Below are 26,445 nucleotides of genomic sequence, written 5' to 3'. Positions count from 1 at the left end.
GGAGAGAGGGCAAATTTACACCTTGGTACAGTGAACTAGGTAGGGGTAATGTGCCCAAGATGTGGAATGTGTTCAAGCGGGGGGAAAGCTTTTTAGTCGAATAGCTTTACAGATGTGATCCAATGTGCCACTTTCCACGGCAGTTTCACCTGACGCATTGGTTGTACTGGTTTTCGTTTTGCTGTTTGCTATAAGGAAAATCCATATAAGCACGTCGTGACTTCCGCCTCAACCCAAAACTCCAGTTCGCCCACTCTTTGTGTGACGACAGCGGTACGCAACATCTGACAAAATCGGTCACACATAATCTCTCATAAAATCGTTAATTTCTGAACCAATTTTCATCACTTATGTGGCAAATCCAATGTTTTTAAGAATGCCCAATCAAACGAACCACTCTGAAAACTCCAAGGCTATCATCAATGAGTTAAGGACTATAACAATTCTGACATTACCCATATATTTAATTAAAATTTTGTAAACTTTAAGACAGTCTTCCGCACGGTTATATCAGTTCTGCATGAGGGTTTCAAAAAGGTATAATTCATATCTAGAAGTCTAAGGTTTCTACAAAAATTCATGGTTACAGGCTCCTAAAGGTTACAGCCACACTTACCCACTGGCCCGGGGACCAAACGCTGTGTTCAGTAAGTGTTCTCGCTCGCTCGCTTCGCTCACTCACTCGAATATTACCGGTATGGAGAATAACGATGGAGGAACAAAAATAACAATGAAGAGGAAAGAAGATGGAGGAGGAGGAGGAGGAATACTGTGTTCAATAAGTGTTCTCGTTCGCTCACTTCAATATTACGGAGAAAAACGATGGCAGAACAAAAGCAACAGTGAAGTGGAAAGAAGATAGAGGAGGAGAAGGAAGAGGAGGAGAAACAAAAAGAAAACAAAATGATGATGATAATGATGATGATGATCATGATGCAGCTCTCACAGACTCCTCGCAGTTCAACACACCAAAGCTTTAATTCAGCCTACCAATAGCAAACACACTAACCCTCCCAGGCTCCTATGACTCACTCTCAGCTGTATAAAATCTTATGGCTTAAAGTGGAATACAGTGCTAGAGTTGGCACGACTTTGAGGGGGTTAATGATGGAACCCTTGTGCTCCTATGACTCATTTTCTGCTGAAGGAAATCGTCTGATGTAAACATGGACTGAATTACTAAGGTTTTCTAGGCCGAGAGAGAGAGAGAGAGAGAGAGAGAGAGAGAGAGAGAGAGGAATGCCACAGGGCTAAAACAGTTTAATTCACACAACATAAAATACCTCTATCAAATATGCAAAACTCGCTCCACTAATTCCATTATGAAAACGGAATTGGATTACTGCTACACACAAATTAAAACAAAACAACGTAACAATAAATAAAAACTGTTTTGTTTTTTAATTCCCCACTTCAGTTCGAGGACGTCCTTGCTGCCAAAGTTTGGCACGAACATCTGGTGGTGAAGGGATAATCATCATCACCATCACCATCATCATCATCATCATGTCTCTTTCTCCAATGTATGGCTGGGACCACCACCACCACCACCACCACCACCACCATCATCATCATCATCATCATCATCATCATCATCATCATCATCATCATCATGCCCCCTTTTCTCATGTAGGACTGGGCATGATGATGAAGATGATCATTATCATCATCATCATCATCATTGTCTTTCTCTCCCATGTAAGGTTGGGATCATCATCATCATCATGCTGTCCCCTTTTCTCATGTAAGACTGGGATCATCATCATCATCATCATCATCATCATCACCATCATCATCATGCCATGCAATTACCATCTCCTTTTCCCCATGTAAGGTTGGGGTGATGGTGGATTACAAACCTACTCCATTAAGACTCCCAGGCTCCTGTGACCAATGAGGCTGAGAGTCAAATCCACGGAGAGGAAACCCGGACAGGCGAGCGATAGGACACTTCTTAGTGATGTATGTACAGCGGGTGACCTGTACGCACCTGACATGACCTCACTTCTCTCTTATACATGTTCTGGTCGTGTTTTGTGGGTCTGGAAGGGTATCTAATCCTAAGAGCAGGAACACCACTATCTATCGCTGGGGAAGTGACTCGCCACTACCCTGTGCTTCACAGTGAAAGACCCTTCATCTGCCTGTCTGTCTGTCTGTCTGTCTCTGTCTGTCTGTCTGTCTGTCTGTCTGTCTCTCTCTCTCTCTCTCTCTCTCAACAATTAAACTTAGCTGGAGAGACTTCTGGAACTTTCTATTTCCTTCTTCACCACTTGAGGTCAGTCTTAAGATGAACAAAATATAAAACAGCAAGAATATAGCACACAGTATGAATCTATCACGTGACTGAAGGAATAATATAAACAGCGAGTAAACACAGCCCCAGGAGAGGATTTATACTGCTGTAAATCCAGATTCACTATAACTGCAACGAGCCAGATTTTTACAGTGAAATTTCCTGGATAAAACTTCACCTAAGATATTACTTTTTCCTTTAACCCACTAAGCACTATACTCTTCACTTTATCTTGGCCTAAAATTGCCGTCACTCCATCTTGAAAGCTGAGTCATATCAATAGATTCACAGTAGAATATGATGCTAGTCACGAAGAAGTACTACAGAAAGCATGAAAAGACGAAGTTAGTTTTGTCTTCTTGTGTCACTGAGCTACTTTAATACACAAAAAAAAATAATTTTGAGCAAACTTAAAGTGAATGAACTATAGAATGTTCTTTTCATTTCCTTCTTGCTATATCCTCACTGTTATATTCAGCTTTGGATAGCTTTCTCGAACTACGGGTATTAGATATAGGTGTAAAGAACCTGTTTCTAACAAGACACCTTTCTTGAATTAAATAAAGTTGTCTGGTAGTAACACACACTAAAACCAACGTCAGGCAGATCCCGTGTTAATTTGGCCTATAATATTGCCGAACCAAATGGCCTTTTCTAGTGAAGTGCAGATTGGCGTCAGTGGCACCAGCCGTGTTCGTACAGCCGACACTCAACACCCAAGCCAGGCTTGCATTTCACCTGTAATTTTCTTCTCTCTTTCACAATGGCCGACGAGAGAGAGAGAGAGAGAGAGAGAGAGAGAGAGACTGGCGGAGTTAAGTAGGATATACAGTAAATGTATATAGTATAAAGAGAGACATGTAGATAGATACACAGATAGATAGATACATAAGTACAGATAAATATAGACATCGACAGAAGCAGGTGATAGATATACAGAAATACATACATGTAAGTAGATGGGTAAATATAGACAGATAGGTAGGGAGATATTCAAATATATACATATACAGAAATATGCATATGTTCATATATGTATGTAGAAATGCATATTTATATTTATCCACGTTTTTATATTTGTATTTAAATGTATATAAACTCACGAACAACCTCTTCTCTCTCTCTCTTCCTCTCTCTCTCTCTCTCCTTTTTGTTTCTCTTTCTGGTTCTTCCTCCATGTGTCTTTCAGTCGGGCTATACCTTCAACCCGAGGACGTGTTTTTCAATTTGCTCAAGCTAGTAAACCCCTGCATGAACCACTGCCATCTCTAAGAGGCACCTGCAGTGAAAGTGAGAGTGGTAACCCGAATTAACTTTACCTTATGCTGACAAAGTACGAGTGATGGTAATGGCTGTTTTTGTATGCGTCACTCAGTTTATGAATTCCTGCTTGGAACTCCTCCCTCCCCCAGACCACACCGTAAAAGAATTCCCCCCCCCCCTCCCCCAATATAAATCACCGCTTTCAACACAGTTTTTGGAACAATTTGTCTCTGGCATTCAGATTTGCGAGGCTATAACTCTCCTTACCTGTCCTCTCTACAGTATAGCTGTTTCTGCTCTCTCTCTCTCTCTCTCCTTCCCCCTCCCACCGCCCTCTGTCTTCTCCCTCCTCACCCATCCCTAACTATCTTCACCTGGTTATAAATACACGTCTATAAACAGTACCTGAAGACGCTCCAAGTCACTCCGAAATTACTGTATCTTTCCACCAAACAATACATATATATTTAGGCATTATTCTTTAATTAATGGGCTGTTAACCATTTATTTTTCTGTAATGGCCATTGAAGGAACCCATATGGTGATATTATATTGCGTTCTTTTACAGTCTGTCGCCGGATCCTGTGGGGGGTGACCTGCACCAGAATATATCCAGGCTTTTTTGTTCACAACCCCTACACACACACACACACACACACACACACACACACACACACACACACACAAATACACACACACACACACACACACACACACACACACACACACACACACACGACACAAAACTGCACAAACAAGAAGCAAGAATGCAATGAGCTCACAAACATCAAGAAACCTATACTCCCATACATACACACAAATAAGCTTAAACATGAAATGCAAATGCATAAAATTTCAACACCATCAAACACCACACATCAAGATACACACACACACACACACACACACACACACACACACACACACACACACACACACACACAGTCACAAAGCCACCCTCTTCCCATTCCATTCCTACATCATCATAAATTTTTTCTCACTCTGTGTGTGTGTGTGTGTGTGCAGGAGAGGGCGAGGACAGGTCTATGCAAGCACTACGTTCATGCAATGTCTCCCTCATATATCTTATATTTACTCAACGCAGCATATTTATCACACCGTCGACGTAAATATACCATAGTTCGATCATAACTCAGTGCCACGGTGTGATTTGCAAATGTTTAAATGCGTATGTAGGAAAGAATTTAGAGCCATATTTCGGGTGCCAAAGATGGACTCTCAGCATCTCTACCTTAGTTAAATAAATTGTCTACTACAACCTAAAGGGGACGTGTAAGCGAACGGACGTTTGTTGCTTATCCATCTTTAGTCAGTCAGCGGAGGGGATTTTTTTTTTTTTTTTTACTGGATCTGCCTAATTTTTATACATGTTTTGTGGGCTCATGGAAACTGCAAAACCTGTTAGGCCGATTGAAATTGGTCAAATAATTTTTCCAGATGAATTATTATATGGAAAAAAATTTAAAAAAGACGGTGTTTCAAAAAAGTAAAAGCGTCTTCACCGGAGATGCTTGAAAAGTGATCTTTATGCTTGTGGAAATGAAGCTTGGACACTGACGGAGGGACGCATGTCAAGGATGAAAGCAATGGAAATGAATGATCTGAGAGGAGCATGTGGAACTACGTGGAGTAGTGGACAGATAAACGAGGATGTGCGGGGACGCTATGATGTTGGCGTGGATGTGATTGGTGTGGATGTGACTGGTGTGAATGTGACTGGTGTGGATGTGATTGGTGTGGGTGTGATCGGTGTCAATATGATTGGTGTGGATGTGATTGGTGTGGATGTGATTGGTGTGGATGTGATTGGTGTGGATGACTGGTGTGAATGTGACTGGTGTGGATGTGGTTGGTGTTGATGTGGTTGGTGCGGCTGTGACTGGTGTCGATGCGACTAGTATGGATGTGAACTGGTGTGGATGTGATTGGTGAGGATGTGACTGAAAGCATTAGGGGAAAGACTCCGAGATGGCTCGACCATGTGGTGGGGATAAGACTGAAGAACTGTCAAGGAAAGTGTACGTGAATGAGGTGGAGGGGAGAAGAAGACGAAGGATAAGCTGGAGTGAGCAGCTACTTTCAAAACCTAGTAATCTCTGAAACCGAATTAACTTTCCAGAATGTTATATGAGCTTCATAACTGGTCGACAAAAAAGGTGAACGATATTACTGTTTGTTTCTGCACCCGTGAGACATGTCTGTGAATGGTGATTATCAGATTACAGAACAAATTACCGTAAAAAGAGGCCTGTAATTAACAGTAAGTTAGAACTACGAGGGTAATACACTAGAACATAGACCTTCATTACTGAGGAAATTGCCTGTCCGACGTAACTGAGATAATTAGGTCTATTCTGGCAGCCTACTATTCGCCTGGGGTAGGGTGGTGGGTTTGTAGTGGTTGCGGTAGTTTGTGGTGGTTGTGGTACCTTGTGGTGGTCGTGGTAACATGTGGTGGTCGTGGTAGCTTGTGGTGGTTGTGGTAGCTTGTGGTGATTGTGGTAGCTTGTGGTGGTCGTGGTAACATGTGGTGGTCGTGGTAGCTTGTGGTGGTTGTGGTAGCTTGTGGTGGTTGTGGAAGTTTGTGGTGGTTGTGGGAGTTTGTGGTGGTTGTGGGAGTTTGTGGTGGTTGTGGGAATTTGTGTTGGTTGAGTTTGTGGTGGTTGTGGAAGTTTGTGGTGGTTGAGGAAGTTTGTGGTGGTTGTGGAAGTTTGTGGTGGTTGTGGGAGTTTGTGGTGGTTGTGGAAGTTTGTGGTGGTTGTGGGAGTTTGTGGTGGTTGTGGAAGTTTGTGGTGGTTGTGGGAGTTTGTGCTGGTTGTGGGAGTTTGTGGTGGTTGTGGGAGTTTGTGGTGGTTGTGGGAGTTTGTGGTGGTTGTGGAAGTATGTGGTGGTTGTGGGAATTTGTGGTGGTTGTGGGAGGTGGTGGAACTTGTGAGAGTTTGTGAGAGTTGTGTGTTTTGTTTTAATACTTTGTGGATTTTGCGATATTTAACAGACTCTCTCTAACCTTTTCCCTAAGAAGTCTTGTAGGTTAAATATATGTGTCAGGCAGTTGAAGGAAAAGATACCCAAATCATCCTCGTAAAACAGTGATATATTCAGGAAGGTATGCAGTATTTTCTTTTTGGTTTACACTCTTATGTAAAGATCTTTCATTTAACCTATATTTATTTGTCCTCATTCAGTGCTGTGGCAACACCTGTCCAGCTTATATGTTGTTCATTATTTTTTTTTATTTCGGGATCCCACTCACCTTGTTTCATCATTCGACCACCACCCACCCACTCTCTTACCTTCTACTTCATTTCACCTCTCGAATAATAATAATAATAATAATAATAATAATAATAACAATAATAATAATAAATGAAAATAATAATAATAATAATAATAATAATGATGATGATGATGATGATGGTATGATCATGAAATGTACAAATGATTAAATAAATAAACAGAAAGCACTCAGAGAACGCATACCTCCGCCAATGCCATTAAAAAGGATCCGGATCCGTGAAGAAAGGCCCAGGATCCGGATCCGGATCCGCCCCAAAATTTAATCAAGTCTTTCTTGGCCCATGGCTCACCTTTCCACAAAATTTAATTGAAATTCACAGAGAACTTTTGGACAAATTGTGCGGGATACTCCGAATCTGGATCCGCCCCAAAAGTAAAACACTAATTCCATGGCCCATGGCCCGCCCTTCCACAAAATTTCCTTGAAGTTCATTGACAACTTCTGGAGATATCGTCTGATCAAACAGACAGACAGACAAACATAGGTGAATACATAACTTCCTCCAACTTCGTTGGCGGAGGTAAATATATAAATAAACACAAAAACTAACCACACTTCAAGCTGAACCAAAATTCCTGTGAAACTACCCTAATCGATTTTCTTTTAACCTAACGAAGACCCTTAACCCCCTTCAGGTCAGTGATGGTAGAGTGTTGTTAGAATGGAAGGTCTGGCAAGCGACCAAGTGGACTCATTCCGAGCCCACAACTAAGGTTCACTGACTATCATTTACCTACGGTTTACTAATGAAGTGGAGTGAAGTTGCCTAGCCCCTTTAGATGAAAAAGGAGTAGAGTAAATAACAGGAGTTCAGTACATACCACAGCGACTCCCAGTGGCAGGTGGTACATAAAACAGAACTCACCTGGAGGAAGGAAACGAAACATTAATAAATAAATGACGAGTATTGCTAGCAAGAGTGAAATCAATCCCGGATTATATAAACAAACGATTAAGGTCATTGCCTGAAAAGAATGCAACAAAACATTACTGTCATCATAACCATCATCATCAATCATCGACATGGCCATCATCATGAATCATGATTATCGTCACCGTTATCGTCATCGTCATCATCATCAATCATCGTCATCATGATCATCATCAATCATCGTCATCATCATCACCATCATCATCATCATCATCATTATCATCCAGACCTACTTCTGCACCAAAAAATGCTGTAAGGTCGACTCCAGAAATATGAAAATTGAAAAGTATGAAAATATTTCGACCTATTATAAGTATCTGCACATAATCTTTCGGGTATCATCTTTATTTTTATTATTTTTTCATAGGTACGCTTTACATTCAGCTGCCGGATAATCAAATGAAACATATCGTCAGATGTGCGTCTAACGGACCAATTATAGGGTCAAAAAATCACTTGCCTATAACGAAGACAAAAAAAAAATCAAAATAAAATAAATTGTTACAAGCGAGCGTAACTGACCAAAGAGTAAACGATTTCAATTTTGGCCGAGGCTGGATTGGGGAGAGGGTTGTATGGGTTTGCAATTTTCAATCAGTTCTCGTTGTGTATGGCGATCCTGGTTAGATCAACTTTAGTGTTTTAACTAAGAGTCACAGGAGCCTGAGAGTGCTTATATTACCAGCTAAACTCAAGTGGACGGGGCAAATTCATTATCTTCTTGTCAAAGTCAATCATCTTGGAGAGTCATAAGGGCTTACAGGTATTACTATGGTCAAAATGTACTCTTTGATGATCGGTAAATAATTCCACGGGAATACATAGAACTGAGAGTGAGTCAGAGGAGCCTGGGAATGTTAACACATGTGCCAGGAAAGTAGAGGGTTTTGTTTTGAAGATGCTCCACGATTCCTTCTTGCATCAAAATTCAGCCGTTCTGAATGTAAAGGTTAGTAGATGTCAGGAGGAGGAGGAGGAGCTGGGGGTTATACTCCCTTTACCCTAACGTGGCCTTTTTTTTTTTTTTTTCTGGCCTGTCAACCATTGGGGCCGAAGCCCCTGGTTATTAAGGCCGGATATATATATGTATATACATTTAAACATATATACATATATATACAAACATATATATATACATACACACACACACACACACACACACACACACACACACACACACACACACACACACACACACTTCCATGCATACATACAGACACTTTCATGCAAACGTATATATATATATATATATATATATATATTATATATATATATATATATATATATATATATATACTAATTATAATGTTATTTATTTTTTGTATTTTTATTTTTTTAAATTTTTTCTTGGTTTTATATTTTTTATAACTTATATTATAAAGACAAAGTAATCTAAAGACCCTAATACTAATCACCTAACAGACAAATCGCTAACCTATACTAAATCCTACATAGACAAATAGCTAGGCTTAAACTAACGGTAAAAATACCTCGACTAACAGAATACCATCGACTGCCGATATGTAATGCCTTTCTAAATGACATACCTGCACTCATCACCTGGTGACTGTCAGTCGAGGCACAACCTAATATAGGGGACATCAATATATATGAAAGGGAACCAGACGAGTCAGGAACATTTCCATATACGTCAGTTGTCGGCCCTAATTAGAATAACTTTAGCAAGATGGTATAATGTATTTACATAATTCTTACAAAAAGTGAAGAACCTCGCCCAGCAGACCACCATCGACTGCAAGTGCCCAATACCTTTCTATATTGCACACTTGCACTCATCAGCTGGTGACTGTCAGGCGAGGAACGGGGTTTAATGTAGGGGACATCAATATTAGAAACAGATCAATGGGAAGGAGGAACTATTCCAAATATGTCAACTGTCAACCCTAATTAATAGTACAATATATACATAATTACAGTCGATAAAAAAACAAACCATATAGTAAAAAAGTCACATCACTCCGATCGGTCCGGTCTCTCTCAAGAAAGCCATCAATTTATCAGTCATAACAATGTCCCCATCATCCAGGATGGTGGAAAGGGTGAAGGGGACGTCTGCTGCGCCGCAGTAATTTATAAGTGAAGCACGTTCACGAATAAATCGCCGACAACGCAGGATGATATGACCGATAGATATCACCGCATCACAGATGTCACAGTGCGGTGGGAAGCGTCTTTCCATACATGGTTTCATGTGAGTTAAAATGGTGGCATTGAGCCGTAACCGTGCCAATACTTTTTCTTCCAGGCGACTGAGGCGGTTGGCGGTGTCCCAGTCGCCCAGGTGCGGCTTACAAGTTGGAATATTTAGTCTGGTCCACTGACCTTGCCACAGAAGATTTATTGATTTCTTTCCGAGAGAGAGAGACTCGATCGTAGATCACGAGGAACGTCCCAAGTCTCCTCGAGTTCTACAGCCGACTTTGCAAGTGAGTCAGCCTGCTCATTGCCGTAGATACGACAATGACCAGGCACCCAGATCAGCGTGAATGACTTGTTGCATGAATGCAACTTATTAACGATGCGGCCCTGGATCTGGTGAGAGTCCGTAGTGCAAGATGCAATTGCCTGAAGGGCTGATTTTGAATCCGAAAATACGACAAATGAGTCATGCCTAGAATTGAGAGCATAGTCTATGGCTTTGTCAATAGCAAAAAGTTCGGAGGTAAACACAGATGTTTGAGTCGGCAACCGATACCTGAGGGCACATTCAGTCAACCACACACTTGCACCCACACATTCACTCAACTTGGAGCCGTCGGTGTACAATTGATGGGACCCCAAGTGACGAATGATGATGTTACGAAACAAGTGGTGGACCTCCGCCTCCGGCGCCTTGGCCTTTGGTGCTGGGAGCCATGTAACATCAACAGCAAACCCAGGTGGCTCCCAGGGCGCTATATTTTTTAACACCAACTTGTCAGTCACTGGGGTCCACACCAAGCTCCTGAGTCAGTAAGTGGAGGCGAACGGCAAGTGGCCGACGCACCCCCCGCAGAAGGTGGTGGTATTGACGCAGGGGGGTACAGGCCACATCGCCGATATTACGTTTTGTAAATGTCCTTACGCCATAGGACAAGGCCAGGTGGTCACGGCGAATACGGAGGGGAGGCACATTCGCCTCCACTTCCATACGAGCCACACGTGTACACCGGATGGCTCCAAGACACATTCGCAAACATTTATTCTGTTGCACATCCAATCCTTTCAGCGTGGCATCGGATGCCGAGCCATACACCTGTGCGCCACAGTCTAGCTTTGATTGAATAAGGGACTTATACACCATTAATAAAGATGTTCTGTCAGCACCCCAGGTAGTACCCGCTAGGTACTTGAGGACATTTAACGGTTTATCACAACGAGCAAGCAAAGTATTAATGTGGTTTAAAATTCATACTACGATCAAAGTGGAGGCCCAAAAACTTTACAGAATTTTGAAAAGGTACCGCTTGATTATCCAAAAATAAACGCAAATCGGGGACGTTACGATTAGTGAAGACTACAGTGGCACACTTACAGACAGAAAACTTAAATCCCCACTGCAAGGCCCATTGGTGGACGGAGTCAAGGGCTGCTTGAAATCTGCCCAGCCGAAAACTGTGCATTATGGGAAGAGTGCCATATTGCACAATCGTCATCGTACAGTGAGTATTTAAGATTCCTCGGGATGGGAGCTGATGACAGAATATCATTGATCATAATGCTAAATAAAGTAGGACTAAGCACACATTCCTGTGGCACCCCGTTTTCCTGGATAAATATATCCGATGTTACGTTTTGGGGCAATTTGACAGAGAAAGTTCTGTCCCTTAAGAAATTTGAAATAAAAATAGGCAAATTTCCTCTTAAACCATAAGCACAGAGCTTCATTAGTATACCGTGTCACCATGTCATGTCATAGGCTTTATGGATGTCCAAGAACACCCCTATCATGAATTCTTTATTGTCAAATGCCTCTGAAATACAATGCTCCAAATTCAATAAATGATCTAGTGAACTTCTGTATTTACGGAAGCCACATTGTTGATCATTTAACAAATTCTTCGACTCTAAAACAAAAAGAAGCCTATTGTTTACCATACGTTCCATGACCTTACATAGACAAGAAGTCAATACAATAGGACGAAATGAAGTGGGATTCATAAGACGACCAGCCTCTTTGGGTATCGGTATGACGTGCACAAAGTGCCATGAGTTTGGGAACGTTCGAGACGCCCAAATCTCATTGTACAATGCTAACATCTTAATCAGGTTGTCCTGATTAAGATGCTGGATCATACCGTACGTGATGGTGTCTGGTTCAGGGCTGGTGTCTACAGGATTTAAGGGCAAGAAGCAGTTCATCTAGCGTAAACTCTTGGTTGTACGGGGAGTCTACGTCTTCTGTGGCAAAGTCAATAATCTGTAGCTCAGCCATGCGTTTATGGTGTTGAAAACGCAGGTCGTAATTGGCTGAGCTACTTACATGAGAAAAACTCCTGGCGAGGATGTTAGCAACGTCCACAGGCTCGTCATAGATGTTATTATTAACCTGAAGGGTTGTAATACGTATATATGGGCCTTTATTATTTAATATTCTTATAGTGGACCAGACTTTACGTAATGGTGTAGTACGAGTCACCGTGGACACAAAGGACCGCCAGGAGTCACGTTTGGCCCTTCTTATTATTCTCCTTGCCTCAGCCCGTGCCCATTTGTATGCAATAAAATTTTTCTCAGTGGGCTGACTATCAAAAATCCTGTATCTCCTATTGCGTTTTCTTAATGCTTGTCGGCAATCCGGCGTCCACCAATGTGCTCTATGCTTCGCATGAACTGTAGAAGTCTTGGGAATAGCAGCCTCAGCTGCGTGTAATATGGAAGTCGTTACATTTTCGACCTTAACATCTATGGTCTCCCCAGATATATCTAAAATGGCGATCCTTGAGAAAGATCCCCAATCTGCTTTCTTATAGTTAAATTTTGGAGGTGGAGGGTCCGAAATGATGTCGCGTGTATAAGAAAGACAGATGGGTAAATGATCACTTCCCAAGGAGTCGTCGTAAGGGTCCCATGAGAAATCTTGATGTATACCAGGGGAGGCCAAAGATAAGTCAATGGCCGAAAAGTTACCAGTACGATCATCTACACGAGTCGCTCTATCATCGTTCAGAAGACAGAGATTGGACTGTAGTATTAGGTTGGCTACTTGCTCTCCACGACCTCAATCCTCAAGCTACCCCATTGATAGTGATGGGCGTTAATATCGCCCAACACTAACTTATTCCCTGGCAGATGTTCAAATAGTGAATATAAAGCATCACTATCACTGGGGCCATGTGGAGGACAGTACAGAGAGCAAATAGACAGATACGTGTTATTAAATTTTACTCTGCACGCGACCGCTTCCAGAGTACAATTTAGAATCACTTCCATTTGTGGGTGTGATTTGTGTGTGTATATGGCTACTCCGTGACCTTCATATCTTCTATACGGATGGTAGTGTTTTAACTGTGGAGGATCAGGATGATCCTCCAGGCGCGTCTCCTGTAAACAAACAACGTCTGACCTGTGTAGAGAAAGCAAGATTGCTATATCTTGTAATTTATTCCCAATACCTCTACAATTCCACTGTAATATAGTGAATGCGGCGGTTTAAGATTTACATTGGGGGCCAGTGTGCTTAGTGTTTTTTTTTCGCCCGCTGGCAGGCGAGCGACTACCGGGGAACCTATCCCCGTGCTTGTTCACGGAAACCTCCATATTGTTGTCAATTACTAGGTTCCCTGACTCCCCCGAGGAAGAGCTAACCTTCCTCTCCCTCGCTGGAGTGGGAACTGGAAGAACATGAGGACGAGACTGTTTTGTGAGGGTGGTCATATTACTTTTACTAGACTTGTCGGGCTTCGCTTTAGGCCATACTGATGGAGAGGCAGCAGCAGCCTGAGAATAGGTTGAAACCTTAGGGATGTCAGTGAGAGGGAGCGGACAGAAGGCCGAGATGGAGAGGTGCTGTGAGTGGCAGGATGGAGAAGGACAAGATCAGTCTGCATCTCTACAGAGCACATCACAGGACGGGACATTACCGCCGAAGCATAGGACCTATTCGGCGTGGGAGTTGCATGCAACTCCTTCACCTTTTTCCTTGTTTCGTAGTAGGAAATGCCCTCCGTTGCCTTCACTGTGCAGACCTTCTTCTCCTCCTTCCACTTGGGACAATCCCTAGAGGAAGTGGAGTGAGCACCCTTGCAGTGGAAGCAACAGACTGTCTCAGATGTGCAATGTTCCGCATCATGACCTTGGCTTGCACACTTGCCACACACTGGCTGGGAAGCCCGACAAGTCTTGGCACCATGCCCATATAACTGGCATTTCAAACAACGGAAAGGGTTGGGGATGAATAGCCGCACATGAACAATTTCGTAACCGATTTTTACATTGCTAGTAAGTGACACTTTACCGAAAGTCAAAACAATGGTCGCTGTCTTTGTCCTGACACCTTCCGAGAATCTGGTGATAAATTTTGCATCAATGACATCTTGCTGAGCGAGTTCATCTGTGATCTCTTCCTCACTCATCACCATGAGATCCCTGCAAGTGATAACCCCATTGCAGGAATTCATGGATGTTGGGATCTTGGCTTCGACATCATAGCAGTGAAACTTGCGCAACTTCAACAAATCCTTTACTTGATATGAGGTACAAGTCTTAATGAGGAGGTCTCCGTTCCCAAGTTTTTTAACTTGTTCCACCTCCCCAGCACAGCCATCAATGACCTTCTTAATCATGAAGGGATTGAGACTGCTCAAGGGAGTGGAACCTAGAGCAGTGATGATTACAAATTCTGCATTATTTATAAGGACGTTACGGGGCAAACGAGTCTGGGGCCGTTCTGTCTGGGGGCTGTCAGTCCGTGTAGTAGTCGGGGGTCGGTCAGGACTACCTTAACCCTGAGGGGTGGGGGAGGCAGCAGGGGCGTCCTCCATAGTAACCCCCCCCCCTAACGGGGGAAGTGGGAAGAAGGAGAAAAAAAAACAAGGGATAAACAACCAGGTGCAAAACACCTATATCTGAGGTTGCCCTCTCAAACCACTCCAGGGAGGCCCGACCGTGTCAATTCACGCCCCAGAGCGATCAGTGGGGGGGACCCTCCGTGGGCGATAAGCAAAGGTAAACTCAGTTTATTAGAACAGACACCTACTGTTCAAGACTAACAGGGAGGGGAGGTAACTCAGTACTAGCTAAACCTAAGCGTCACCAGAAGGGTGAAAAAAAAAAAAAGCTAATGCCGGTGAGGGAACCCTACAAATCTAGAGAAGAGTGCAACGAAAAACACGTCAACACCCTCCACAACCATGCATCAAAGTCCTGTGGCCTACAACTGTCATCTCTATATCTTCACCGCTGAGCCGTAGCAATATATTAACACCAGAATATAATGGTAGCCTACCCACAAAAAAAAAAAAATAAATAAGAAAAAAAAAAAGCCAAGGAAAGGACGTAAAGCATTGTCTACTTCTGGTACTAAGCCATAAGAAAAAATTTGGAAAATGGCGAAACCCTGAACGAAGTAAAAGTGGGGGAAGTATACCAAAATTGGAATGTACCAGTAAATTATGGTCAAGGGCAAAAAATAAATAAATAAATAATATAAATAAATAAATGGACAACGAACAACACCAAACCCTCTTGCCCGTGTGCCGCCATTAACGCTTTTATGGTGGGAATTACTCCATCGTTTCATTACAGTTTTCGCCAAAAGTTTTTATTGAGCTTTGGGTTCGTACGCGAGCCTGAAATCGTCAATCCTTTCGCCGCAACATGTAAACTTTGTATTTTATTCTGATTATTCCCACGAGACGATTTCATTTGGCTCTGGAAAACTGATAATGCCAGACGATTTTATTCAACTCGGTGAAATCCATCGCAGCCGAGGGGTTAAGTAGCAATGAGATATTTGTTGCGGGATATGGGTTGGGGTGAGTCCGATTTAGACCAAGATCAGGTTGCATATCAATCGTAATGTTGAGAGAGAGAGAGAGAGAGAGAGAGAGAGAGAGAGGGGGGGGGATTTACCCTCATTAAACTTCATGGAAAAGTTTGAATAGAGACAAACACACGAGTGTGGTAAAAGGATATTAATGCTTCTCACCTCACTGGCATAATACTGTGGAAAGATAGTGTTAAAACCCCATCAGCCACACAAACACACAAACCACATTAAAGCCAAAAATATATGTTTGTGAAATAACTGGTGAGTTACATCAGTTCCTCTCCAAACGTCTCTGCTTAGCAATCACGTCTGGAAGGATCAAGGGTTAAAAGAAAAAGTAAACAAATAAATAAAAATGTTGTGTTGAAAGAGATATTACTCTTATTTAGCTAAGTAGAAGATCCTACAGTTCATTCACTTTAACTTGGCCCAGATTTTCGTCCTTGTGCAGCTTATTTCGCGTCGCTCAGTGGCAGAAAAAGAATGCTGCAGCGCTACATCATTTTCCAAGGCACTTCTTCGTGACTAGCACTATATTCTAGCGTTAATCACTTGCTACAGCTCAGTAATCAAGATGGAGAGAATGCGATTTTAGGCCAAACTGATGTGAACAGTGCATAGTAGTAAAAGAATTATATACTGCAGGATTCCAGATGGATTACTGAAGGATTAATGAAGAATTAGGGAAGGATTACTGACTGATTACTGAAGGATTATTGAAGGATTACTGAAGGGTTACCGAGGGATTACGGAAGGCTCTACATAATCCCTGCAGTTCCTAAAGCCTCCCTAATACCCTTTCCCAAGTGCTTTATTTTATTCATTACACCTTGCTGTACTCTTCTGTGTTACATCAATCATTCCATTATCGCCATATTCTGCATAAAAACCGGTTAAAATCATATTAACCACCTATACTCAAAAACAAATTGCTAAGGAAGAGGTGTTAGGGAGCTTCCTTAACCGACGAGAACACGAACCAAGAACTGAATTAAAGTCAAATAAATCCCTTAAGTTCGAAATCCCTCCTTAGCTGAATAAAACCGTCTGTAAATAGCACAATAATGAAGCGAGAAACACGTCCTGGTAGGGAAGGGGCTCTCACCTCCCTCAGCATAATCAGATGGAAAGATAACGTTAACACCTGCCTCGTCCCTCATAGATATGAAGTCGGGGGGAGGGGGGGGAACACAAAGGTTCCTCTCCTATTAGGGACATTAGCACACTGAGACCAGGGATTTGTTTTTCAGTGTGTTTCTTGTTATATCCAGACGATCCAGCTTAGACTTTTAGAACGAGAGAGAGAGAGAGAGAGAGAGAGAGAGAGAGAGAGAATTTACCCTCACTACTCCTCACACACCCCAATACTACAAGGATGCTGGAGAAAGACGCCTTCACGTGGTGGCACCGATATAGTCACGGCCGCTATAAAAATGCCCCTCAACTCCCTGTCTGTATCCCGAAAGGAGGATGGTGGAGGCCAGATGAGTAACTTCAGCCTGGCGTCCTGCTTCACGTCAAGGTAAGTTTGGGGTAACAATAACAATAACAGCAGCAACAATAACAACACTAATAACAACAGCAGCAACAAAAACAAGAACAATAACAGCAGAAGAAGCAACAACAACAACAACAACAAGTGCAACAGGCCTTTCTTGCACTGAACAAAGTCGTATGGTTGCAGCGGGAACATACCTAAAATGACGTCACAAGAGGTTAATATCTACCATCACAGGAGGTTAATATCTGCCATCACAGGAGGTTAATATCTACCATCACAGGAGGTTAATATCTACCATCACAAGAGGTTAATATCTACCATCACAAGAGGTTAATATCTACCATCACAGGAGGTTAATATCTACCATCACAGGAGGTTAATATCTACCATCACAAGAGGTTAATATCTACCATCACAGGAGGTTAATATCTACCATCACAGGAGGGTAATATCTACCATCACAAGAGGTTAATATCTACCATCACAAGAGGTTAATATCTACCATCACAAGAGGTTAATATCTACCATCACAAGAGGTTAATATCTACCATCACAAGAGGTTAATATCTACCATCACAAGAGGTTAATATCTACCATCACAAGAGGTTAATATCTACCATCACAAGAGGTTAATATCTACCATCACAGGAGGTTAATATCTACCATCACAGGAGGTTAATATCTACCATCACAGGAGGTTAATATCTACCATCACAAGAGGTTAGTATCTACCATCACAGGAGGTTAATATCTACCATCACAAGAGGTTAATATCTACCATCACAAGAAGTTAATATCTACCATCACAAGAGGTTAATATCTACCATCACAGGAGGTTAATATCTACCATCACAGGAGGTTAATATCTACCATCACAGGAGGTTAATATCTACCATCACAGGAGGTTAATATCTACCATCACAAGAGGTTAGTATCTACCATCACAGGAGGTTAATATCTACCATCACAGGAGGTTAATATCTACCATCACAAGAGGTTAATATCTACCATCACAAGAAGTTAATATCTACCATCACAAGAGGCTAATATCTACCATCACAGGAGGCTAATATCTACCATCACAAGAGGCTAATATCTACCATCACAGGAGGTTAATATCTACCATCACAAGAAGTTAATATCTACCATCACAAGAGGTTAATATCTACCATCACAGGAGGTTAATATCTACCATCACAAGAGGTTAATATCTACCATCACAAGAGGTTAATATCTACCATCACAAGAGGTTAATATCTACCATCACAGGAGGTTAATATCTACCATCACAGGAGGTTAATATCTACCATCACAGGAGGTTAATATCTACCATCACAAGAGGTTAATATCTACCATCACAGGAGGTTAATATCTACCATCACAGGAGGTTAATATCTACCATCACAAGAGGTTAATATCTACCATCACAAGAGGTTAATATCTACCATCACAAGAGGTTAATATCTACCATCACAAGAGGTTAATATCTACCATCACAAGAGGTTAATATCTACCATCACAAGAGGTTAATATCTACCATCACAAGAGGTTAATATCTACCATCACAAGAGGTTAATATCTACCATCACAGGAGGTTAATATCTACCATCACAGGAGGTTAATATCTACCATCACAAGAGGTTAATATCTACCATCACAAGAGGTTAATATCTACCATCACAAGAGGTTAATATCTACCATCACAAGAGGTTAATATCTACCATCACAAGAGGTTAATATCTACCATCACAGGAGGTTAATATCTACCATCACAGGAGGTTAATATCTACCATCACAAGAGGTTAATATCTACCATCACAAGAGGTTAATATCTACCATCACAGAAGGTTAACATCTACCATCACAAGAGGTTAATATCTACCATCACAGGAGGGTAATATCTACCGTGGTCGGCGGAGTCTATAAGGCCACACTAACAGGCAGGTCGCTATCTTGTGCTGGTGGAATTATATAAACTATGTGGCGGTAATTATCTGAAGTCTTATCTTTGTAATGGAAATGGAGTGAGGCCGGTGTGATGGTGGAGGTGGAGAAGGGAAAGTCTGAAGGAGGAGGGACAGAGGAGTGAGAAGGCGAGAGGGGGAGGGACTGAAAAGGACTGGGGGGACGAGAGAAGGAAAGATGTGAGGAATGAATGATTAGGAGACAAGATAAAAGAGGAGAAGAGAGAGGTGTGGGAGGATAAGTTTAGAAAATGAATTATGAAGGGATGAGATGGAACGGGGGAGGGCAGGGGGAAGCGATGTATCTGAGGGGGAAACGAGGAGGGACGAGGGGAGGGAAAGGCTGAGGGAGGAATGAGGGAGGGGAAAGAGAAACGAGGTGGAGGGTAGGAATCGAAGGGTTGGGAGGGAGTGAAAGTGTGGAGGGAGTGTGATATAGGAGGCGGAGTGAGCATATGGGGTGGGGAGACTGAGGAATGGGGTCGGGGAAAGGTTGGAAGGGAATGAGGGTGAGGAAGGAGAAACAAGAATGGAGGAAGAGAGAACGAGAAAGAGAAGTGATGGGGGTAGTGAGGGAAGCGAGATGTGAAGGGAGAAGGTGAAGCAGAAGGAGTGAGAAAAAGAGTACGTGGGGCACAAATGAAAGAGAACAGCATCATACCTGTTGGTCCATTCGTGGCTGCCAGCTTACAAAACTATTCTGTCAACTAAGGATAATGACAGAAAAACAGGAAGGCTCCCCCCCCCCACCACCACCAAACCATCCAGCTGAAGCCGGCAGGAAATAGTGAGTAGAACCACATATATATATATATATATATATATATATATATATATATATATATATATATATATATATATATATATATATATATATAACAGAGTAGTTGCATTTCTCTGAACTCTCAAGTCCGATGACTCACTGTCAACTAAATAACATCGCCTGGATTTAGCTGGAAAAGAATGTTACATCTGTCCCGACCATGGAAAGGTAAACGCTGACAATATTAACACTCTGGCCCCAAATACTAGCTTTCAGCTGGAATGGAATGCTATAGTAATCCCAACCATGAGAGGGCTGAGATTCTACTTAACATATCTTTTCACTTCTCAGTTTCCGCCTCCACTGTCGTGTTTGGTGGACAGCCAATGAATCATTAACACAAATGATATTACACAGACTGCTAAGGAATGCTTCATGATCTCCGTATATCCCCAGTGGGGCTTACCATGTTCAAGATTTTTTTTTGCTTAGATGCAAACAAAGCAAGACCCAGATTCACAAACATATGTTTGATTTTCTCCTGAAACTGACTTGTTTTTCGTAAAAAGGACAACGAGAATGCAGAACTTTCCAACATCTACTGTTGATGCAAACGCAGATTTTAGTGACAGGAGAAAACTTACCGGTAGCTTATGTTTCTTTCCTTTAAAGAAATGACAACGGAATGAGAGCAGAATCCTCCCATGTTTCTTGCTCGTCAGAAAAAAAAAAAAAAATCTAGGTGTCACAAGAAACTGGGTCAAAATGGTGGAAGGAAAATATCGAAAAGAACCATTTTTTTTTTTTTTACTACAAATCACCGACTATACATTTTCGATTAATAAAAGACTATTATACTATCCACAAGACAAATTCAGGACAGCAGAAATACTGACATCTATCACGACCAACGTTTTGGCTGAATTTAGAGAACTTCGTTTGTTAAATTTTAACTTCCAACGGACGACTTGATAACACCACCTTTAACTAAATAGAACAGAAAACTAAAGTAATGGGAATAAAGGTGTTAATAATGACTCTACATATGAACACAGCCAAATAGATGGCCAGACGGACAGCACCTCCATACTTGACACGCATTGACACCACACGACACACACTGACACCACACTTGACATGCACTGACACCACACTTGACACACACTGACACACCCTGATAGACAAGGGCTTATCACTAAATCCCTAACCATTAACTGTCCACGCCCTTATCACATCTGGGTCAAGTGCTGCCATCTCTCTCTCTCTCTCTCTCTCTCTCTCTCTCTCACAACATACTTCACATTATTTCACCGTCATATTCTCATTAATTCTTTCAATACAGCGACGTCCTTGGCTCCTACTCTAGTCGATTAAAGAAGCTCCCTAACACCTCCTCCTTAGGGATTCATTTTTTGATATGGCTGGTTAATATCCCTCTATACGTTGTTTATGCAGAGTATGGCGATATTGGAGGGATTTATATAAAACGGAATAGGACAGTATGGTGCAATAAATTAAATCGCTTAGGAAAATGTGTTAGGGAGCTTCCTCAACCGGTGTAATAAATCAAATCTCTTAGGAGAATGTGTTAGGGAGCTTCCTCAACCTACGAGAATACGAGCCCTGTTTGCTTCATTCTCGTTACCTCCATACAATCTGACTCTTCCCTGTAGCAAAAATTTCGAGCCAAAAGTGTTAAAAAAAATGTACACTAATCCCTTCACTACCTGCAACTCTCCTCAGGTAAACAGAATCGTCTTTTAGGACCAGTATAAATTAGGTTTAAAAAAAAAAAAAAAAAAGGGCATCGCTATGCCAAGGATGTTGATGTAATTATGTACTACTCCGTCACCGTTGGCTTCAGTACATTTAAGAAGCTACCGAGTTGTTATGGGCAAAATAAGTCTAAGAGAGTCTTATTTACAAAGCCAAATTATTCATAACATTAGGATCAGGACCCTCTCGTATCTGTTTTTATTTGCTGAAAGACATGAAAACTTAAGTTTCGGCACTGACCTTGTTACTGAATAATAATAATAATAATAATAATAATAATAATAATAAGAAGAAGAAGAAGAAGAAAAAAAAAGAAAAAAAAAGGAAAGACAAGAAAAGAAAAAGAAGAAAATGAACCTCCATATATCTTTCCTCTCGTAACTAGGATGTGTTTGTGTGTAGAAGGAAGGACAATCCTGGAGGTTCAATATCCCGCTGCGTTTCCCGCAAAAACAAACCTGGTTTAAGAGAAGTATTTCATCGTAAGTTTTTTTTTGTGAATCTCAACCCTAATCTTGTGCTATGCTTCGCCAGTACAAAATGGTGCTGAGATAAAGTTGGGAAGATGATTTAGTTTTTTACTGTCAATAGCTATCATCTTATTAGTCTTTATGTGATCCACTGCATGATCCAATCTATTAAAAACAAAGAGGGGGAGTGACATCCTGAGTTAACCATCTCTCATGCTAACCAAGGGCGAATTAGGACGAAGTGTCAAACAACATAGAGGCTGTAGGCCGCGGGGATTTGGTAAATGGACACTCATCAGTATTCATATCCGCAGCGACAAATCCTATAGCGTTAAATCTGCCTTTAAGCCCCTGCATCTCCCGTCCCTCTCCCATACCGCTTCCCCCTCCCCCCCCTTCCCCTATCCCTGCTTCTTCGTTCCCTGACCCCTTCATACTTCTCCCCCGCCTCATTCTCCCTGTCTATTTCCCTCTCCCCCTTCCTTTTCCCCCCATTCTCCCTTTTTCTTCCCTCCCCCTTCCTCTTTCCTCCCCTACCCCTGCCTCTTTCCCTTCTGCCCCTTCCCATTTGCCTCATCCGGCCCTTCCTCTGCCTCTTCCTCCATCCCCAACCCAGACTTCTGACCATTCCCTGCCTCTCGCACGCCCATTTTTGCCTGTCTCCTGCCTCTCCCCATCTCCGCTTTTCCCAGTCTCCTGCCTCTCCCCAACCTCTCTCCCTATCTCCTGCCTCCCCCCAACCTCTTTCTTCCTGCATCCTGCCTCTCCTCAATCTCTTTCCCCCTATTTCCTACCACTCTCCATCCCTGCCTCTCGCCCTCCCTTTTTCCTATCCCTCTCTCTTCCCACACCCGCTCTTCCTGCCTCCTTGCCTTACCCCCTGTCCCTCCCCTCCCTCTCCTTCACGCTGACACTTCTTCTCTGGATCATCACATAAGCTCTGCATTATGATATAACTCTTAATCTGCAAAATAATTAACTTTTAACGCAATACGTTCATGTTATATGTAAGGCCATATGTGTCTGGCCTCAGCTGATACACAGCACTAGAAATGTCCCCACCATGAAACATTTAGGGCGTTAAAAAATATCCCAATTTTATGTTTTTCTACAGACGAATTTGTTTTTTTTTTATCCATATTCTCTGACGATTTTCACAGAGCTGAGATGAATCATAGTAGTCAGAGTGTTTTATTTTTCAGGCCAAAAACGTGTTTTTCACTTTATTCCGGCTGCCACGAGACGATTTTGCTTACAAGATAGTTGTGAAGGAGTTACTGAAGGCCCTAACTAACCCCTTTACTTCTAAGTACTTATAATCGTTAGAAAATTACAATAAGGAAGTGAGGTCCTCTGGTTGAAGGGGTGGAAGGCAAGCTTGGAGAAATCCTAGAAAAACATCGAGTGATCTCTTTATTCCAACGACGTATTATTCTTTAACCTTTTTTCTACCAAGACACTTAAGACTGATCTAAAAAACATCTGGTTGTCTGTGTGTAGTAGTTAACCACTGCGAGAGAGAGAGAGAGAGAGAGAGAGAGAGAGAGAGAGAGAGAGAGAGAGAGATATTGCTCAGCTGTGTGTGTGTGTGTGTGTGTGTGTGTGTGTGTGTGTGTGTGTGTGTGTGTGTGTGTGCGTGTGCGCGCGCGCGAACAAACCTCAAGTAAATTTTACATCTTTGGACCCAACTTGGTGGAAAGACTGAGGGTCTTCCCAGAGTTGGACCTATTGTTTTTGAGAATAGGTCAAAGGTCAAGGTCGCATGGCAAAGTCAACATAAACAGCTTTGATCCGATATGAATCAAACTTGGTGGTAGGATTTAGTGAAAAACATGGGTGACATTAAGTGACTCTGAGAACAATAAACCAAATACTGTATCATTGTCTCAAGGCAAGGCCAAAGGCTCGATCCCAAAATTCTAACACTATAATTGATCTGAACCATATTTCAGTTGAATTTCAGGAAACGATGAAATTATTCATTTTTTTTTTTTTTACAATAGGTCAAAGGTCAAGATCACAGGGCAAGGTTAGCCTAATTTTAATCAGATGTGGGTCAAACTCATTACAAGGGTTGAGGGTAAAACAAGGATGAAGCAATTCGATTTTGACAGCTATCCGTCGAACGTCAAGGTCACACGACAAAGTTATATGTTCGATCCTTAGCGACATGTCCTGCGCGGTGTTGCACTCCGATGCTCCTCCTTATTTGTATTTTAATCTTTCTGCCACTTGACGATTTTATTCAGCCATGGGGGCCTTCATGAAGAGAAATGGTTAAAATTCAATAAGACTCTCTTCAACAAAACAGAATCGTCCAGCAGTGGCCAATTTAAGTATATAATACGTCATCCCACTATTGGGGTTAACGGCATGGGGGCTGGAGGGGGAGACGGTTTTTACTTTACCGAGAGCAATACTTTGAGTTATTGGGTTAAAAGAGTTCTTCTGATAGTACTGACCAATGGTTTTTATTAAGGGTACACGTATCCACTTGCTGTACGATACGTCAGCGCTGGGATACGACACATACTGGACACTTCACAAGTTACTCGATTTACTTGTCATCACCAATTCGTGCGTCTGTTTTTACTACCAGACATATTTACTTTCTGCAATATGTGAAATGTTCTTACTGCCGCGTTATGGTGGATCCGGACAACAAAGATTATCTCTTTTGGTAAGTAATTTTAAAATGTGATCAACGTTTTGGGTAAAGAGTGGTTGCTAACAATGCTTTGTTGAGACGGCTGGTGTGGAGGAAGGAAAACGTCCAATGTACGGTAAGTGAAGTTAAAGAGCATTTGCAGGGATCGACCCGTTCCTCCCGTGAATGGTATAAGCAGAGTGTCACAGGATTCAGTTTTGGGTCCCATTCTGTTTCTGATTTTTATGATGATACTGAGGAAGGTTTGTGATGGAAGATACCCAACTTTGGTAGAGATACAAAAATTGGTAACTGGGAAGATACGCCACACAAAAGGTGATATCAGTTGAAAGATATCTTGATATAATATTCAGCTTGATTCACGTGTAGCAAAGGATTTTTTAATGCTGATAAATGCAAAGTTATTAATAATGAAAGTAAAAACGAAAACATTAAGAATAATACTCAACTCGAAAATGTAAAACCACGAAAAAGGATTTAGAAATAATAATAACAAATATGTTAAAGCCAAGTCAGCGTTGCACAGAAGCAATATTGCTCTCACTTTATAAAATTCCTTAGTACTCGTATGTCCCTATCTGGAACACTGTGTTCAGGTTGATCACCATATTACAAGAAAGATATGGGGATGTTAGAGAGAGGACAGTGAAGAGTACACAAAATGATACACAGGTACAAACCATAAAAGGAACATTTAGAAGAGCTAAGACTTTATAACTTAAAGCACAGACGCCAAGATGATCTGAGTCAAGTATATAAAATTTTTAAAGTACACGGCAATAAAGTAGTCGTTAAAACAACAGAATTACACTTAATGTAGTGCTTATAAAATTATCGGCAAATGTTTTCAATCAAATGACGCAAAACACTTTTTTTCCCTTAATACAGTCGCCAACATATGGAATAAATGACCTACAAATGTGGTAGACTGCTATGCGATAATACGATGTAAAGTGGCTTGGATAAGCACCGCTGATTTTTTTCCCTTTCAAACATTCCTCTGAAATTTCCATGGCAGTTTTTCTATCCTGCATGATGGATCTTCTCAGCTTTTCCTGCCAGCTTCAACTCGAGGGTTTGGTAGGCGGGGGGCGGGGTGAAAAGCCTTTTGGCTTTGCTATCCTGATCTTCATCTAATAAGTAGACGATCTAGTCATTGTCTTCTCTATAACAAACAGAACTGAAAGGACAGTTAGATCTGTTGCTGTTTTCTGTCGAGTGTAGGTTACTCCTTTGTATTTCTAACTTCCTTCGTATTCCTCCTATCTTTAGCTTCCCTCCTTACTTTCCTCCTCTCATATTCATCGTTCTCCACTTACCTTCCTCCTTCTCCTACATTCACCAACATCCATATCCCTCTTAATCTTCCTCCTTCTCCCATCGTATTCCTTCTCCTCTCCTCCTTATCTTCCTCCCCCCTCCACCTTCTTCTCTTCCTCCTCCTCCCCCCCAGTCGATCTTCCCCATCCTCATTTTCCTTCCTCCTATTCCTCCTCTTGTCTTC

The sequence above is a fragment of the Coenobita brevimanus genome, chromosome 52 (assembly GCF_032717465.1).
Source record: "Coenobita brevimanus isolate Jiangsu-jjx chromosome 52, ASM3271746v2, whole genome shotgun sequence".
NCBI classification, from domain to species: Eukaryota; Metazoa; Arthropoda; class Malacostraca; order Decapoda; family Coenobitidae; genus Coenobita; species Coenobita brevimanus.
The sequence above is the reverse complement of the archived record's forward strand: the minus strand, read 5'-3'. Positions refer to the sequence as shown.